Here is a 19,742-nt window from a genome sequence, read left to right on the forward strand (position 1 = left end):
TAGGCGATTATAAAGAACGTCTAACTGTGATGTTCTCATCAACGTGCCAATTCTAACTTTTCCATATTAAAGAGAAACCCCGCAAAAGAAACAGCACGCGACGACGCTCCAACCCGCATTAGGGTGCCTCAGTACCACGCTTGGTACAGGGCGCTGAAATGTCCCGTTGCGCCGCCATAATATGTCCCAGCACTAAAGGCGTGCTATGACGGCAGCGGAAATTTCGATTTTGTGCTTGCTGCCAGTGTTTTCGAAGTTTGTACGGTTACGTGCATTGCAATATTCACAACTCGCCTTGCAAACGCGGGGGCAATGCTTGCAGTAAAGCAACACTAGAATAACCTTCGTGCGCAGAAGATAACTAGTTCTTACACCGTGTACGCGAACAGATTCGTTCAAAGTTTGCACATATGGTACATACTTAAGGTTCTAGAGGTTGTCCGTCAAGAAGGCTGATCCAGCTTTGAGCGTAAAACTAGCTACGTAATTCCCTGAAAATATATAGGAGAAAACGAGGTAAATAAGTACTGGAGCGTTACGAAAAACTGAAGGTACTGTACTCGTCAACATACAAATCGTGCATGTGAAAGGTAAGAATGATAAGAGCACGGGGTCGGAAACAGTCTTGCATTCGCGCAGACACACTATGCGAGTGTCAAAAAGCGAGCTCGAGGTCGCGGCTTCGCTCACGGCCATGGCTGCTGAATTTCAAACGAGGAAAAATGCAAAAACCCTCGTACACCTATATTTAGACGTACCTTAAGGAACCACAGGTGGTCAAAATTATTTCGAACTTGCTCACTACGCAAATGAGACCGTTATTTTGGCCTGTAAAACCACACAATTTATACTTATTAATAATTAAGAGAAAGGCAGAATCACTATAGATATGCTGCCTTAATATTTTGATGAGAAACACCTTTGCCTTATTTCCCTATGCAACAACCTATAATGACCACAGAAATTTTAGAAAGAGAGACATAGTTACATCTCACTACAAGAAAGAGGTTGATTATTGCCAAAATATACGAGCATTTTTATGTCTCCCGGAATTTTTAAAAATCGCCCGTTGCAGATAAGATTATTCTACTGACTAATATGGATTGCTCAGGTGGACATTACTTGCACGAGAAATCAAAACACATATTCAACTAATTAAAATGACTAATGGACTTCCTAATTAATTACGGCACATATTGCAAGCTTGCAAGGCGTATCCACTTCGAATGAATTTCCACAATAACACCAAATTGGATATGTGCGTCATCCAACTGGCCGTAAAAATTTACTTGTCCCGCTTACTTTTTTAACAAAATTCTCTTTTATGCATTGGGTCGCAAAAGTAACCACGTATTTCTTCCCACACTTCGGGAAATGTATCGAAACTGGGGTCATCCTGCAGGTTTATCTCAAGTGAATACGTTTTGCAAGCCCGCCAGCTACAATTCGTAAATTGCAACATGTGCCTCAAAGTAATTAACTATGAACTTAAAGGGACCATGAAACAATTGTGACGATTTTTACAAACTTACTGAGTTTGCTGCTGAACTTACTGATTTAGGCGCTTCGCGTAATGCCCATAATTTATTATAATATTTTAGAAATGTTCATCCCCACCTATTGCAGCGGCGGCGCTGCCTTGAGCTTTCAGCCTGCCCTTCCCAATCCGCCTTCTTTGTGGCGCGACGGCGCATGCGCCCTGCCCAGCGGACTAGTCGCGAAATGCTTTGGAGGGGTCGCGCGCCGGTAAGTCCCCCGAAAAAGAAGAAAAGGCGCTCGGACGTGCGCTGCAGCAAACACTCGTGTCGTGTGCCGCCCTGAAACTCCACTGGTAGCTCGACGTCGGCGCGGTGCCGTAAATGTGTGCAGCGCAAACCTGCAGTTCCACTTTAACACAGAAGGCGGTCAGCGCTTTGTCCGAGTTGTCCGGGCGGCACCGTGAGCTAGGTATACAGATGCCGCGTTTTAGCAGATTTAACGTCATTCCATCTTTCCTCTCTTTTTTTTTTTTTGGTCGGTGCTGTCTAATTTTCGTCATAACGGAAAACCCACGCGTTACACTTGGGGCGACACTTAAAAACATCAGGATGTTGACGAAGTCTTCTTGCAGCGTCTGCCCTCACTTGCTGGTGGTGGCAGCACGTGCCTGACTTAACGTACTCGTTTAAGGCGCGGTAACACTGGGTCGATACGAGACCGACAAGTTGCTCACGCCAACGATTGACCGACTATTGCGCGTCGCTGAAACCATTTTATCATCCTCGGCCGACATCGATACAGCCGACGAGCGCGAGTTGTCGTACTGCGACGGGCTTTCTTGTCAACGGCGCTGACAAAATCAGTGTGCCAACCATCGTTCCACTGAACCCTGCGCGATCGGCCGTTAAACCGACAACGTGACAGCGCCTTCGTTTGTACATATAATTATCTGCGCTCAAAGTGAGTCGAACACGCTTACCAAGTTGAAATGCAGAAGCTTCAACCCTCTCAAGCCCTGCACATGAAGTTCGAGCCAACGTTGATTTTCTTCAGCGAAGGGTAAGCCTGGCGCCGTCGAGTTCGTGCACCCGCTACCGCCGGACCGGAACCGAAAAGTAAGCAGTAAGGACGAAGGAAACTGTTGTTATAGTTCGGTTCTGGGCTTAACGATTTGAAATCAAGCACTCTTCACTTCGCACGGCGCGCACACAATATGCCGCAAGCGCCGACACAGCGCTGAGCAAACAACTGTAGTACGTCACCGCACCCGTAGGCTGCCGGTCACATTCGCTACATAGATGGGTGGGTTTTTACGTGTTGTTATGCATACGCATTTCTCAATTTCAGAGATTCACTGTTTAACTCTGCGTTAAACGGCAAGCAAGAGCCGGTGCATTCGGCAAACAGCAGCATAAACAACCGCATCGCTTAGTTATGCCAACGGTGTCAGTGATGGCATCCGCGTTTTCGCGGAGGACAACACGGCCTGTAATTATGCGCTTATGTGACCACACATTTCTCTAATAATGGTTTATAGCAAGCGCAAATTGTTAGTATGATGGCCCTAAAGAAAAGCAAGAATCAGTAATAAATTAACGGCCCGCGTAACATATGTATGTAGGTCACAGTTGCCGTTGTTTAAGTGATTCGGCGGCTCACCACCCTTGACTCGTCTCCGGGTGGAACAACACGGTATATTCGCGCAGATATGTATGTTTTGATACGTTTTGACATTATCTCATATCAGCGATGCAAGTTTTCCAGAATATTTGACGCTAACAACAACCTGCGGCTGTAGATGTCGATGTAAACAAGTGCACCACATTGATAAATACGGCGCGGAAGGCTGCGCTAGAAGATTTCTTGAGTATGCGAAATGTCTAAATAATATGCAAAAAGAAAAATCATGCACATCCCATGCACTGCAGGAATCGATGTAAGCGAAGCTTTCTGTGCTGTTTGCTTTGATTGACGATAATTAGCATTGATGTTGACGGCGAATGTTTAATTTCTTCAAAGTTTTGTCCAACACAAGAGTGGTGAGTTGACGTTAACCGTCACTTTGCGTGCACCACTGCTATTTGTCTACGTAGTACACAAATAACTTTGTCTTTGCTTAAGGCGTTGTTCTGCGCCAAATTTCATAACCTCTGAGAGGGTTGAGCATTGTCATTGCCTCACATGGCACAATGCATCGTGGCAGAAGCATTAAACGAATTGGATTATGGAGTTGTAAGTGCCAAAAGCGCAATAGGATTATGAGGCAGGTCGTAATAGTGCACTCCGGATCAATTTTGGCACCGTGGTCTTTTTTAACGTGTTCCTAAATGAAAGTGCGCCAGCGTTTCTTATTTCGCCCCCGTCGAAATGCGACTGTCTCGGTCAAATCCGCGACCTCGAGCAACTCCATGGCCGCTAAGTTATCGCGGCGGACATAAAAGTGTTGATTGGACGTGCCACCACTTCCCTTATTCGCCCAGACCCTGCGGTGCGCTTTAATTAATGCGCTTTGTCGTCTACGGTTACCGTAAACTGACCGATAGAATAGCAGAAACGCACCGTACCGTACCTTGAACTAAAGTTTATCGAGCGTTTCCTTGCCTTCTCGCATCACCTTTTCCCTATCCCCCCCCCCCCCCTTATATTTGTATGGGAACTGCGAGCGAAGAGTGGCAAGGCTGGTATTCACTCATTTCGCGACTGCGTTGGTTGTACCTGATCTCTGCCTCCTCTCCCCCTCCTCTCTTCCATTCTGTCTTCCCTCTGGACTTGCACAGTGGTAGAAAGGTTAGAAAATTACAGCTGTCAAGAGGCTGAAGTGACGATGGCCCGGGAGCTCCAGAGGACATTGCATTGTGCACGTTCGACACGGTGCGGTCCAAACGAGTTCCTCGTGTCTCTTCTCTGGCACGCTCCTTCTATGTATATACACGCACTGAACCCTCCCCGACGCGGTGTGCCGGACAGCAGCAGAAGTGGGAAAGACAAAAGAAAAGGCAAAGAAAGCTTCGCTTCAAAAGAATACAAAAAGCGCGCGCCATGTGCAGAAATCAGCGACAACGAGCTCAAAGGCAGCTGTGCCGGCAAACGAAACTCGGCGTGCCTTTATCGGCCCCACTGTTTACACAATATCGCAACTCAGGCCTGCTCACACAGCAGTCCGTGAGGGCTACGTGGCTTCTAGGAAAACCATGCTGCCCCGGAGAAGTCATTAATAATGTTTCATGAAACACACAACCGACGCGCACTCAACGTGGGCGCAGGTACACAAGTCAAGCGTCGGAAGCACCGGCAACCTTCCAAAACGTTTTCAGCTGCGCGCCGCAGAGGGCAGCCCCAGGAAGATGAAAAAAGGCATTGACGTGCTTAGTCAAATTGACGTCAATTGGGCGAGCTATCCGATTGGCTACCCATATCGCGTCATCGATAACATTTCCAACTGTATGGTGAACAAATGTTCCTCTTAATGGATGGGATGTTGGTTAATTTGTTTATATAGAAAATATAAGTAACAGAAAAAGAACACAGCCACAGTTTATCACGCCACTCAAGCACTTTCGACACAGCAAGTGTGGTCTGCTTGCGTTGCAACGTTCTCCGTGTTGACGCAAGCTGCTTGGTCGCTGTCGGTTTCGAGCTTTCTTTTCGTGAGCACCATGGATCGCCCTTGTTACGTTGTGGGCGGCAAATTTAGCGATCGGCGACATGTCAAGCTGCGACATCGTGTCCTTCTACAAAGCAACATGCGAGCGGAGTGGCTACAGCACATCGGGCTGTCGGTATCCAATCAGCGCAGGCATCTACGTGTTTGCGTATGTCACTTTACGCAGGATGATTACGACCACAATAGAGAGTATTAGCATGTCCGGTATCAGGGTGAACGCAAGAGTTAGCGGACTCGACATTTTACCACATGAGCGGAGGCGCAAATTTGAGCGGCTTGCATGGTGCTGCCACTTGGTGGCACAGAGCGTAACCAGTTAAACGCAGACCTAATATAGCAGTAACTACGTGTGTTCTACTTTCCTACTGGTGTAAATTTTCGGCAGGAACGTAATCGTGAACACGTTGCTTTTTAAAGGTTTCAAATGTTTTACACTTGGTTACAGCAACAGTAGCTCTGTGTATCGTAATCTGTATCTAATCTGCTCAGCATGCAGCGCTCTGTGTTCATGGCACGATACGCCCCCATGTGATAAGGGCGTTACCCGCCTATTCACAACGTGTATAAAACCAGTGCTGAATAAACGCGGGGACTCACTTTTGCCCAGCAAGTGACACACGACGTGTCGTCGTCTGCTCCACTCGATGCATGGTGTCAGAAGTGGGATTGCATGGCAATGCACTTCCTGCACGACGCGTGAAGACCAGCGATCCTGTGGCGGAAAATGGATTTCCTCAAAGCACCGGAGCCGCTCCTTACAACAGGCGACCTGCGCAAGAACTGGCAGCTCTTCAAACAAAGGTTTGAAATTTTCCTCACGGCGTCAGAGGGCGCAGAAAAGCCTCGGACTGAGTCCAAGAAGACAGCGTTGCTTTTGAGCGTCGCGGGCGCAGAGGCCATTGAAGTCTTTAACACCTTCACGTTTGCAGCAGGCGAGAAGAACGACGACTATGCCACAGTGGTGAAAAAATTTGATGAGTATTGCATTGCACAGACCAATGAGGTTCACGAGCGGTATATGTTCAGGAGAAGAATCCAAGCTGCTGGCGAACCAGTGGAGCATTTCTTACGAGACCTGAAGAATCAAGCACGTGCTTGCAACTTTGGAGCTTTGGCGGAATCGATGGTCAGGGACCAAATTGTGTTCGGGATAAATGACGACACGGTACGTGAAAAGCTCCTCAGGGACAACAACTTGACCCTGCAGAAGGCAGAACAAGCCTGTAAAGCAGCTGAAGCATCAGCAACTCACAAGGAAATGTGGAACCAGGAACACCAAGTGCATCCTATCAGCAGGACTAGCACGAGCCGCGAAAACCGAGAACAGACACGTTATGACTGCCGAAACTGCGGCGGAAAACACTCCCCAAGAAGGTGCCCTGCTTTTGGAAAAACGTGCCGGAGATGTCAGCGGAAAAACCACTTTGCCAGATGTTGTAAAGCGACGGCAGTTGTTGGCGAGTTGCAAAGCGGCCAAGACGATTTCGAGATTCTCGACGTATCCGCAAAGAATGTGTCCAGCAAGCATGACTGGACGGTGGAAGTCCAAATCAAGAACGTGGCAGTTCAGTTAAAGGTTGACACGGGATCGCAGGCAAATTTGTTGCCTTATGGATTATACGCCAAAATGAACCCACAGCCGCCCCTGTACCCCAGCAGCGCGATTTTACGCTCCTACGGCGGAGATGTAATCAAACACATTGGCGTCATGCGGGCCGAAGTCTCTTTAAATGGTTGCATTGCCATGCTGAGCTTTTTCGTGGCACGAAAGGGGCGCCAAGCAATCCTAGGACTTGAGGCGAGTGAACGCCTGGGACTGATTTCACGCGTGAACAGCGTGTCGCAAAACAGCTCTGAAGAAGTGGTTGCCAGCTTTCGTCACCTTTTCACTGGCACCGGCTGCGTCAAACGAGTATACCACATGGTGCTTCGCAAGGACGCCACGCCAGTGGTTCAGAGACCTCGTCGAGTGCCACTGGCTTTAGAGGAGCCACTTCGGGAGGAGTTGTCACGTATGGAACAAGCCGGAATAATTGCAAAAGTCACTGAGCCAACAGACTGGGTGAGTCCCCTTGTTATCGTACGAAAGAAAGACGGGAAGCTGCGAGTCTGCATGGACCCCAGGAAAATAAATGAGTGCCTCAAGCGCGAGCACTACGCGATGCCGAGGCGGGAAGACATAGAGGCCGAGCTGGCCGGCGCAAGAGTATTCACTCGCCTAGATGCAAACGCAGGGTTTCACCAAATTCCCTTAGATGACGAGACGTCTAGGATATGCACTTTTGCGACACCCTTCGGCCGCTATCGATTTTTGCGACTGCCTTTCGGAATATCATCAGCGTCCGAAGTATTTCAGCAAACCCTAAGTGAAATTTTTGACGCGCTTCCTGGCGTTAGAGTGTATGTCGATGACATACTCGTGTGGGGCAATTCCCAACAAGAGCACGACCAACGTCTAAGATCAGCGCTAGAAGCGGCAGAACGTGCGGGCCTTACGTTCAATCCAGCAAAGTGCGAGTTTGGCGTTCAACAAATTGAATTCCTGGGCGACGTAATAAACGAAGAAGGAATCCGTCCAAATGCATCCCATGTTGAGTGCATGTTGCAGATGGCACCCCCTAGTGATAAACTAGCAGTTCAACGCATGCTGGGTGTCGTGAACTATTTTGGAAAGTTTTTGCCAACACTAGCAGAAAGGACAACGCTTCTCAGAAGCTTGCTAAAAAAAGACACTGTTTTCGAATGGTCGGCAAATCACGAAAAAGAGTGGAGAGCGCTGTGCGACAGCCTTAGCAAGCAGCCCTTGCTATCAGTTTTTGACCCTGAAAAAGAAACCAGGTTATCATGCGATGCGTCACAAAACGGAATCGGTGCTGCCTTGCTGCAGTATCACAACGGTGCATGGAAACCGGTTGCGTACGCCTCCAGAGTGCTTACTGATACGCAGCAACGCTATTCACAAATTGAAAAGGAAGCAATGGCCATAGTTTTCGGCTGCGAGAAATTTCACCATTTCATGTATGGGCGGAAGGTTGTCGTTGAGACTGACCATCGTCCGTTGATCTCCATATCACAGAAGGCGATCGGTGACATGCCGCCAAGACTGCAGCGATTTTTTTTGCGTCTGCTACGCTATGACATTTTAATGCATTATGTTCCAGGAAAACAGCTCCTACTGGCGGACATGCTGTCCAGGGCTTCCGTTAAGGGCGCAGCAGATAACGCAGACAACAACAACGACGACGTCGAAGTGCACGCAGTAAGTGTGGTTGATTCTCTTGTCAGCGAAACCATGTGGAAAGAACTGGCTTCCGAGACACGAAAGGACACGCAGCTCGCCGCTGTGCTAAAGCACCTGGAGAACGGGCAACCAATTGAAGAACCGTTCAAGCCTTTTGCCGCTGAGCTATCGGAAGTAAAAGGGGTTCTCTTGAAAGGCTGTAAGATTGTCATTCCGGCCAGTATGAGGCGCGATATGTTGGCCAGAACTCATCAAGGCCACATGGGAATTAACAAGTGCAAAGAAAGGGCACGGCGCCTGGTGTTCTGGCCAGGAATGAACACTGATATCGAGACGTTTGCACAGGCATGTTCTGTATGTAAAAAGTACGCTTACAAGTTGCCGCAAGAGCCTTTGATTATGCGTCCGGTTCCAGACCAACCATGGTACCGCGTCGGCATGGACATTTTTAGCCACGCAGGTCGGTCCTACTTGTGTGTTTATGATGCCCTATCGAATTTTCCCGAAGTCCAACAGCTCGTAGACACTTCAGCAAAAACTACTGTAGATGCAGCAAGTGCCATATTTTCCAGATATGGCATACCTGTAGAGGTATGCACTGATAACGGGCCTCAGTTTTCCAGTAGAGAATTTGCCATGTTCTCAAAAGTGTACGATTTCAAACACGTGACCTCAAGCCCGTATTTTCCCCGCTCCAACGGACTCGCCGAAAAGGGGGTACAAGTAGTCAAGAGAATCTTGAAGAAAACAACTGAAGCTAAACAAGACTTTTGGCTTGGTCTTCTCGCTTACAGGTCAACTCCACTGGAATGCGGCTGGTCACCAGCCGAAATATTACAGGGACGCTCGCTGCGAACAACTCTACCAACCGTTCAGGTCGGACAAAGCCGGCGGGTTGACAAACGCCAGCAAACAGACTACTCAAGAGGGCCACTCGCACCGCTCAACAACGGCGAAACGGTCAGAATAAAAGACAGCTCATCATGGAGAAGAAAGGCTCGGGTTCTTCAGTCGTCTGGTCAACCAAGGTCATACGTTGTCATGACTGAAGACGGGCAACTCTTGCGACGCAACCGCGAGCATCTGCTGCCAACCAGAGAATCTTTTCGCCTTAGCGGTCCTCCTCACGACGACGAAGGTGTTTTTCAAGAATACGCTGCCCCTGCCAGCACACAACACGACCCAGAGGCGGCGCAAAACCCAAACAGCACAGCGAGCATTGTGCCGACAGTTCCGCAACAAGCAGCTGCTCCAAGGACTACAAGACAACGCAGACCACCTCGGCGCTTAATGTATGACGCGAACTTTCAACAAGTGCCGTGACTGTATTCAGTGCTCTGATCTTTGCTGTAGTTTTGGATGTGCAGTGATTCTTTAACTTTCTTTTTGTTCTCCCGAGCTAAAAGCGCTCCTTGTCCTAAGTTTTTTTTTTTTTTTTTTTTCGTTACGAAGGGGGATGTATCGTAATCTGTATCTAATCTGCTCAGCATGCAGCGCTCTGTGTTCATGGCACGATACGCCCCCATGTGATAAGGGCGTTACCCGCCTATTCACAACGTGTATAAAACCAGTGCTGAATAAACGCGGGGACTCACTTTTGCCCAGCAAGTGACACACGACGTGTCGTCGTCTGCTCCACTCGATGCACTCTGTGTTTGACTGGTGAAGCACTGCGCCACCAGGTGGCTGCACCGTGCAGGTTGTTTAGGCCGATCACGTTTATGGCAAACCCCTTCACCACAGCGGTAGTAGTATGGGTCGAGGTCTTTTAGTTTAGTTTACGACTCCACCCAACCGTCAAACCGCCGAGCTCGCCCGCGGTTACCGGAATACCGGACACGCTAGGCGCTACGACAGAACGCTTGGAACTCACGCTCCTTGGATAGCTGTCGCAGGGCATCGACGATCAGGCGCCTTGCAGCGAGGTTCGAGAGGCTTCAGGCGCGGGCTCCAAGACAACCGGAAGTAGTCGACACGACGTCACATCATGACGCATAACCAGTGAAGGAGAAGCCTAACACCTATCACTCGGCGAACGAGTTGAGGTGAAAAAGCATGGTTATGGAGGAGGGTAACTTGTAATTGTTCTTAATAACTCTCTTAATATGAGACGCTTCACTAAAATTGTGGCCATTGTGTTTTACTTTAGCTGTATCCTACGCGTCTACAAAGTTTGTCCGAACCGTTTGAGGGACCATTTATTTAGCGAATTTCAATGTTTTAATATGTTCTTTTTTATTTCTCATGCTCTTGTCAGCCTCTTGCAATATACCAGCTCAAAGACAAGGAGTATGCTGTTGGCCTCTGGTAATTTTTAAAAATCCCGGAAAACTTCGATATAGCGGTCACTTGAGTAAAAGCAGCGGCAGACAACCCGAAAACCAAAATTTAGTTCAAAGCAGCTCACCAACACGTTCGCCCTGTCTGAAGGCACAGGAGACCATGCACACAAACTTGAGAGCATTGACGAAGCAAAGCTCAAGTTTATATGCCTAGTATTAGTATCAAAACAAATCAGTTCAAGTTTACACCTGCGGTGGTTTTGCTTCCAAATTCCATCTCCCTCATTACATCTGGCTGATACAATCAGTACAAATGCTGAGCCGCAATAAGACAAAACTCCACAAGAACATCTTCCTAACATCTGGATGCTCAGTGCATGGATTTGTTGGAAATGACACACTGAGTTTGAGCAGGCTTCTTCTCAACTTGAACAAATTATTTAGACTGCAAACGTCTGGTGCATCAGAAAATTTCCTGAAGACCGTTTCACACGAAGACACAAATTTTAGAATAATGGCTGAGATCAGCAAAGCTCTTGCCGACCTTTTTGCTGCACTCCGGGTCGTTCGCAAATATAAGACATGGATGTTATATTTCCGTTGAGCTGGTGCACAAAGTGCGCAGCAAACGGGAACGACGGAGTATATTTAGCGATAAAATCGCCAAACGCGAAAAGTGGCCACGTGCGAGAAGATGTCATCGCACCAAGCCACCACCCTTCTCGGCTCACCCTAGAATGCTTGCCCTCGCACCTACAGGAAACAGCGCGCGGCCGCGATCTCGCTTCACCGGCACTTCACGCCGAACGTCACGCCGCCGCCGACAGTGGTCAGGCACGCTTTCACTGGGGTACTCCAGAAGAAACATATATGCAAATTCAGGAGAATACCTATCTATGTCGCAATGCATAGAAATAAAATGTAAATATCTTTGTTGCCAGCGCGCACAACGGCTACATTATGGCCCCTAAATTTTAATGCGAGGATGACGGAAAATATGCTCCTAAACTGTGAAATGCGCCTAAACCATTCGGCCAAACAGTTTGGGAGTATTCTAACCGGAAAATATTAGGGCTCAGCCATTAAAGGTTTAATGAAAAGGCTAGCCTTTATTGTTATTGATTTCTGCACGGAAGCATAGGAGCTACAAGTGTCTGCAGCGCCAAATAAAAATTTGTAAGTTTATAAATGGCCGCTATTAGGCAGTACCGGTTTAGTTTTAGCGTATTGATGTGCATTGTGAACTTTGAGAACTGAATTTATCGGCTGTACGCCACGCAATTTTTCTAGGTCTCCGAAAAAAAAAGTCGCAGATTCCACGAAAGGCGAAGCGCCGATGGCGATAGCAAATTAGTAGATAGCTATACGAAGTAAGGAAACTAGTTTTATTGGCCGTATCAACTTGCCAACATTCGCTTACCAATTAAATTAACAGGCACGGTGTCACGCGCGCACAGGTAAGCATGAACATATCTCACTCGATGAGCGCGAAAAGCGCTCTAAAAACGCTGGAATGAGGCATCGCGGTAGCAGCAGCGAGCCAATTGACCTTCGTGAATCGCTCGTCATTGACATCGTAAGATGGGTCCAAAATCAAAAAAAGCCTCAAGCGCCTATCTGCGGCACTTTTTCTGGATATAAAAGGAGCATACGACAACGTCGCCCACGAGGCCATACTAAACTCACTTGAGGCTGTTGGAGTTGGTGGCCGGATGTATCAATGGATTCGGGACTATTTGACTGAGAGGCGTTTTTCTTACAGACCGAAGACGGCCCAACTTCAGACCATTCCATCTGCCGTGGTGTGCCGCAGGGTGGAGTGTTGAGCCCTATTCTGTTCAACCTCGTCCTGGTAGGACTAGCGGATTACCTACCGCAGACAGTACATGTCTCAATATACGCCGACGACATTTGCATCTGGGCCTCTGCGGTGACTCGCCCTCAGATAAGAGCCAGGCTTCAGCGGGCGGCAACCATGACGGCTTCTTATCTCCGAGAGCAAGGCCTCAGTGTGTCTACTGAAAAGTGCGCATTACTTGGTTTTACGCGGAAACAAATGTCATCGTATCCTGTTACGATCAATGGTCAAGCTGTACTCTATGTTAAGACGCATCGCTTTCTGGGCGTCATCATTGACCGCAACCTCTCATGGAGCCCTCACTGCGTCTATCTGAAGAAGAAGCTAGTCGCCATTGCTCAGGTCTTCCGATTTCTATGCGGGAAAAACTGGGGTACACCAGTCCATTCTATGTTGCAGCTGTACAGGGTTTTGTTTCTCGGACTCCTTCGTTACAGCCTACCAGTATTGTCAAATGCGTGCAAGACGAACTTTCGCGCCTTGGAGAGCATACAAGGTCAAGCCCTACGCACGTGTTTAGGGCTGCCTAGGTGCACCTCAACAGCAGCAACAATCGCCATCGCAGGAGACCATACAATCCAGACACATGTAGCTGTCGACTCTCTCAGAGCGCACATTCGCCATCTGTCAAGGATCCCCGACCATCATTTGGCTTCCCTACCAGCCGAGAGACCTCAAGCGACCTTTTCACGAGTTATTAGCGCTCATCATGAGTACATACCGGCATCATTTACACCGGCGGCGAAGCCTTCCTCTCCCCTGTGGTGCCTGCGACAGCCTCAAGTGAATTTTGCTATTCCTGGAATTATAAAAAAGTCCAATCATCCATCGCCGGCTCTGAAGCAACTTACACTCATATTACTGCACCAGACGTATCATGACCGCATACATATATATACCGATGGTTCCACCTCACCTACCAGCTCAACTGCCGCATTCGTCGTTCCAGCCAAGAACGTTACAGTTAAATTCAAATTGTCGCACACGACTACATCTACATCGGCAGAACTTGCAGCTCTCCATGCCGCTATGATGTACATCACCGAAGAGCCTACAGAGAAATGGGTCGTATTTTGTGACTCAAAGGCAGCCCTTCACAGCATCAAGTCCGCATTACGTCCCAGAACTTACGAGCAAATGACATCTGAAATCAGGGAACTGCACCACCATGCTCTGGAAAGTGGACACCACATTATATTTCAGTGGATTCCTGCTCACTGTGGCATCGTCGGCAACAACCTAGCTGACAAGGCTGCCCGGTGTGCCCACGAAGATACCAAGACGCGTCCAACAACTTTAGCGAGGTCGGACGCTGCCAGAGAACTTCGCCAACTTGCGCGTAAGAAGTCCCAGGATCTCTGGATTTCAAGTGGCCTAAATTGCAGATTACGTAAACTGGACCCCACGCTACGGCTACAACTGCCATCTAGCCTTCCCCGCGGCGAAGCAACCTTGTTGTGTCGCTTGTGGCTGGGAGTGGCGTACGAACGCATACTCCTACCGTATGGGAATGGCCGAGAGCCCGATGTGCGACTCCTGTGGGTGCGAGGAGACCATCGAGCACCTATTGTGTACCTGCCCTCGCTACGATGTCCAACGCCTCTCTCTGCGGGCAACTTTACGCAGACTGGACTCGAGATGTTTCACCGAGTCAAAGATACTCGGACCGTGGCCACACCCGTCACTAGCTCGAAAAGCGATTCGTGCACTAGTGCGGTAGTTGAAGTGCACGGGCTTAACAGACCGTTTATAGTGTCCTCGTGTATGGTGTCGCTCCCACACGTACTCAGTGCTTCCTCTCTCCCTTTCTTCCTCTTTCTATTCCCCTTTCCCCCACCCCCAGTGTAGGGTAGCAAACCGGATGCTGTTCTGGTTGACCTCCCTGCCTTTCCTACCCTTGTTTTCTCTTTCTCTCTTTCTTCTCTGTCGCTTGAACGCGAACGAAATGTGGAAAACACAGCGCATACGAAGCTGCGGCACTACGCGCACTCTGCTGACATCGCAGGTCGCTTTAACGGGGAGGCCCGCGTATGCGCGCACTTTGGCCGCGTCGCAGACCGCTTTCAAGGTACGGAGACCTTACGGCCGCGCCCTAAGCAGCAGCCACCGCAGAACGCCCCTCTCCATCGTCGCACCCCTGTACCTCACGCGCAGCAGGACAGGACGTGTCTCCGCCTGGCTTTCCTCGCACGCGCACGCGAGATTGAGCGACGTTCGCTTGCTCGCCCTTGCACGCTTTCACTCACACATACAATATTCGGCGCGCAGCCACGATTTTATCGCCCGTAAACTTTATACGGAACGTCACGGTGACGCCGACGGCGACGGCAGAAATTCGCCTGGATTGTCCGGTTGATTACTATCGCAATAAAATGTCGCAGGCCTATGCGGCACACGCAGCACAGTCAGCGTAACCTGGAGGAGCGTCTCCATAGAAACTCCATTTTCGGCAGCACGCTCTAGAGGCTATTCAAGGCGAAGTCTCTTTGTGTCGCTTTCGCGAGAGCCATCGGAACTGTCCGCACGGCGTCCACGGCAAGCTGCGGCTTATGCTGCTTTCTGCACAGCAGTCTGCCGAGCCCGACGTCGCCTGGTTGCAGGCTCATGCTTAGCTCTACGATTCGCTTCTTCAGCAGTGGTTCGTACCTTGCGAGGAGGCACCATAACGTCTACCGAACAGTAAACACAGGTATCCAGACAACGTGGCGCACTTGTCGCATCTCTTCACCCGTGGCACGATATGATGCTGTTGATTATGATCATGATGATCGTTTATAGGCCTCCCATTCGAAATGCCGTGGTGACAAATAATCATCTGTACTGCTTGAGTTGACCAGGTCTAGCTACATACAGCGCGCAACTGCTATTGCAACAGCTACATGTCGGGACATCTGGTGGAATGTAAACCAACTGCAATGTAAAATTCCCACGTATTGACGCTATGCGGCGCGCATGTCATACAGCGTCACAAATGGCACGATACGGTGCTAATGATTATGATGATTTTATGGCATTCCCTTTGAAACGCAATGTTGACAAACAGTCACCTAGCCTGCTTTATTTAAGCAATAGCCCGCGTACACTCTTAGCATGGTAACGTGTATTAAAGCGGTATATTCTCACAGATTTGTGAAGCAGTTAACCTTGCCTAGTTAACCTAAACGGCAAGAAGTTAACCTCCTTGCTTTTTCTCTTTATCGCTCTCTCTCTCACACAGCGACGCTGTTAGCCTCTAGTTGGTCGGCATTTTTCGTGCCCGCATCTGTCAGCAGAAGTGTGGGCCGATCCCGGCGGCCGTGCAGTGCCAGGATCAGTGGCTCGTATCCCCTTCAGAGGAAGATTTAGCTCGGGCCCAACTCCCACGCGGCCTATTCAAATACATGTAATATGCAAAAACGTTCTTCTGAGATAACCCGTGTACCGATTTTAATGAAATTTGTTTCATGTGAGGGAGAAAGGTAAATTCTAGTGACAGTTCGAAGCGGAATTTCGATTTAGGTCCTGAATTTTGTTAAAAGAATGATCAAATATTAGAAAGCTTGAAAAAAAAAATAGAAGCATGAAGTTTACAAATTCATAGCTCTGCATCAAGAACAGATATCGCGGTTCTGTAAACGGCATCCATTAGACCATTGAAAACGGACAAATTCGATATGTCATTTTAGAGCTTACGTGGATGTGTTACGTTATGTAGGAAGGTTCTGCAAAAGCTGTATTTCCATATTACTAATTTTTTTAGATTCATGTGTAACATATCAATTTTGTCCGCTTTAGATGTACTACTAGATGCAATTCAAAGAAATGTATTAGCATTTTTTGTTGCTGACTTGCAGAGTTGTAAACCTGATAGTTTCGTTTTATGAAAATGTGCGATTTTTGCCAATTTATAATAAAAAATGAGGACATAAATAAAAAATTCGAAACGAACAGTCACTATATTCTGCGTTTTTCTTTTATATGCAACAAAGCTAGTCAAATTTAGTGCAGTGGTTGAGGAGAAAAACAAATTCTCCTTTTATATGTACTTAGATAGGAGCACCCGAGCTCGGTTATACCGCACGGATGGCACTCAACAAGAGAAGCTGGTATTTATGACCTGCACATGTGTGGCCATACATAATGGAGAAGATTTTTCTTCCTGTTTTTTTTTTTTGGGGGGGGGGGGGGGGTGGGTCCCTGTAAAGTGATAAACGAAAAGGTATAACCGAGCTCAGATTGGTCCACCTTGACTGATCAAATAAGGCCCCACTGTAGGTTAAATGAGGCGTACAACTCCTGCGCGGGCGGTAGAGTATCCGCCTCGCGTGCAAGAGGACCGTGGTTCGAATCCCGGTGCCGCGCGATTCTCCACCGGAAAAAAAACCGTGTGTTGAGAAAATTGCACAAACAGGCCTGGAGAGTGGCCTGAGCCCGGTGACCAGAACCGGTAACGGTTCTGGTCACCGGGCTCAGTACCTTCCCACTTCTCCGCCCTTAAACTGGCTCTCTTAACTACTACACGCAGAGACAAAGCAACAGCGCGCGCATTAGATCCTATAGATGAGATGAATGTTTACAATTATTATTAGGGTTATAATTATATTCGACTGCTGATTGCCGTGTTATAGTTTGTTAACGAAGCTTCCCCTCAAGTCTAAATATTTTAAGGCAGTTTTCCTAGTCTCTAAAGCCGCTCGAGTTCGCTCTTCTCCTCGGGCGGCCATTTTTTCAAGAAATTATGCCTTCCAACCACTCAGAATCAGCAAAAATCGACTGTCGCGGACAACATCAGTCCCTTTCCACATAAGTATGAGGCTTGGAGCAGGAGCTATGGCGCTTGAAAGTAACCGGTGGCTTGACGAACCAACCGACTGAGCTACCTTTCCGGGCAACATTGAAGGGTCACGAGTTCAAATCACATGTTATGTTCCTTCTTTCCCCCTTTTTTTTCTTTATTTTTAATGTCTTTTCCTTCATTTTATGGCTGTACGGAAACCCTCCTAAAAAAAAATTATATATCCTCAATTATGTGTGGCCACACATGCGCAAGTCATAAATACCAGGTTCTCTAGCCGAGTGCCATCCATGCGGTATAACCGAGCTCAGATTGGTCCACCTTGACTGATCAAATAGGGCACCACTGTAGGTTAAATGAGGCGTACAACTCTTGCGGGACCCGCCGTGGTTGCTCAGTGGTTATGGTGTTAGACTGCTGAGCACGAGGTCGCGGGATCGGACCCCGACCACGGCGGCCGCATTTCGATGGGGGCGAAATGCGAAAACACCCGTGTACTTAGAATTAGGTGCACGTTAAAGAAACCCAGGTGGTCGAAATTTTCGGAGTCCTCCACTACGGCGTGCATAATCAGAAAGTGGTTTTGTCACGTAAAACCCCATAAATTAATTTTTAATTTAACTCCTGCGGGGACGGTAGAGTATCCGTCTCCAGTGCAAGAGGACCGTGATTCAAATCCCGGTGCCGCGCAATTCTCCACCGGAAAATACAATAAAAAACCGTGTGTTGAGAAAATTGCACAAACAGGCCTGGAGTGCGGCCTGATCCCGGTGACCAGAACCGGTAACGCACTCTCTCACCAGAGCAGGATTGGCCACCCTGGTGCAGTACTTGGCCACAACCTCCTATATGAATACAGCAATCTAACCCCGGCCCTCAGTCCCCAGCAGCCGCGAAGCAACTGACCACGGCGGCGGTCAGACCTGCGACGCAGCAGAGGGTGCTAAGAATCACTGGCTCCGGACAGGCCGCCATTGGAATCTGAACCTGGCAGCGTTGAACGCTAGAACGTTATCTAGTGAGGCGAGTCTAGCAGTGTTATTGGAGAAATTAGAGGGTAGTAAATGGGATATAATAGGGCTCAGTGAGGTTAGGAGGACAAAAGAAGCATATACAGTGCTAAAAAGCGGGAACGTACCGTGCTACCGGGGCTTAGCGGAGAGACGAGAACTAGGAGTCGGATTCCTGATTAATAATAAGCTGGTAACATACAGGAATTCTATAGCATTAACGAGAGGGTGGCAGGTCTTGTTGTGAAACTTAATGAGAGGTACAAAGTGAAGGTAGTACAGGTCTACGCCCCTACATCCAGTCATGATGACCAGAAAGTTGAAAGCTTTTATGAAGACGTGGAATCGGCGATGGGTAAAGTCAAAACAAAATACACTATACTGATAGACGACTTCAATGCCAGGGTAGGCAAGAAGCAGGCTGGAGACAAGTCAGTCGGGGAATATGGCATAGGCTCTAGGAATAGCAGGGGAGAGTTATTAGTGGAGTTTGCAGAACAGAATAATATGCGGATAATGAATGCCGTTTTCCGCAAGCGGGTTAGCTGAAAGTGGACGTGGAGGAGCCCGAACGGCGAGACTAGAAATGAAATAGACCTCATACTCTGCGCTAACCCTGGCATCATACAAGATGTGGACGTGCTCAGCAAGGTGCGCTGCAGTGACCATAGGATGGTAAGAACTCGAATTAGCCTAGACCTGAGGAGGGAACGGAAGCAACTGGCACATAAGAAGTCGAGCAATGAGTTAGCGGTAAGAGTGAAACTAGAGGAATTCCGGATCAAGCTATAGAACAGGTATTCGGCTTTAACTCAGGAAGAGGAGGTTAGTGTTGAAGCAATGAACGACAATCTTATGGGCATCATTAAGGAGTGCGCAATAGGAGTCGGTGGTAACTCCGTTAGACAGGAGGCCAGTAAGTTATCGCAGGAGACGCAAGATCTGAACAAGAAACGCCAATGTATGAAAGCCTCTAACCATAAATCTAGAATAGAACTGGCAGAACTTTCGAAGTTAATCAACAAGCGTAAGACAGCTGACATAAGGAACTATAATAAGGATAGAATTGAACATGCTGTCGGGAACGGAGGAAGCCTAAAAGCAGTGAAGAAGAAACTAGGAATGGGCAAGAACCAGATGTATGCGTTAAGAGACAAAGCCGGCAATATCGTTACTAATATGGATGAGATAGTTCAAGTGGCTGAGGAGTTCTATAGAGATTTATACAGTACCAGTAACACCAACGACGATAATGTGTGAGAGAATAGTCTAGAGGAACTTGAAATCCCACAAGTAACGCCGGAAGAAGTAAAGAACGCCTTGGGAGCTATGCAAAGGTGGAAGGCAGCTGGGGAGGATCAGGTAACAGCAGATTTGTTGGAGAATGGTGGGAACATTGTACTAGAAAGACTGGCCACCCTATATACACAATGC

General features: G+C 48.3%; 1 long non-coding RNA gene across 1 annotated transcript; it reads left to right on the forward strand.

Moving 5' to 3' along the window:
• The first annotated feature begins 5,608 nt into the window (after positions 1-5,608).
• Positions 5,609-9,998, forward strand: LOC126535834 (uncharacterized). The gene is made up of 2 exons (XR_011895270.1): positions 5,609-8,402; positions 9,179-9,998. It is a non-coding gene; the product is annotated as an uncharacterized lncRNA (long non-coding RNA).
• Positions 9,999-19,742: the final 9,744 nt, after the last annotated feature.

This window comes from Dermacentor andersoni, chromosome 6, assembly GCF_023375885.2.
Source record: "Dermacentor andersoni chromosome 6, qqDerAnde1_hic_scaffold, whole genome shotgun sequence".
Taxonomy (NCBI): Eukaryota; Metazoa; Arthropoda; class Arachnida; order Ixodida; family Ixodidae; genus Dermacentor; species Dermacentor andersoni.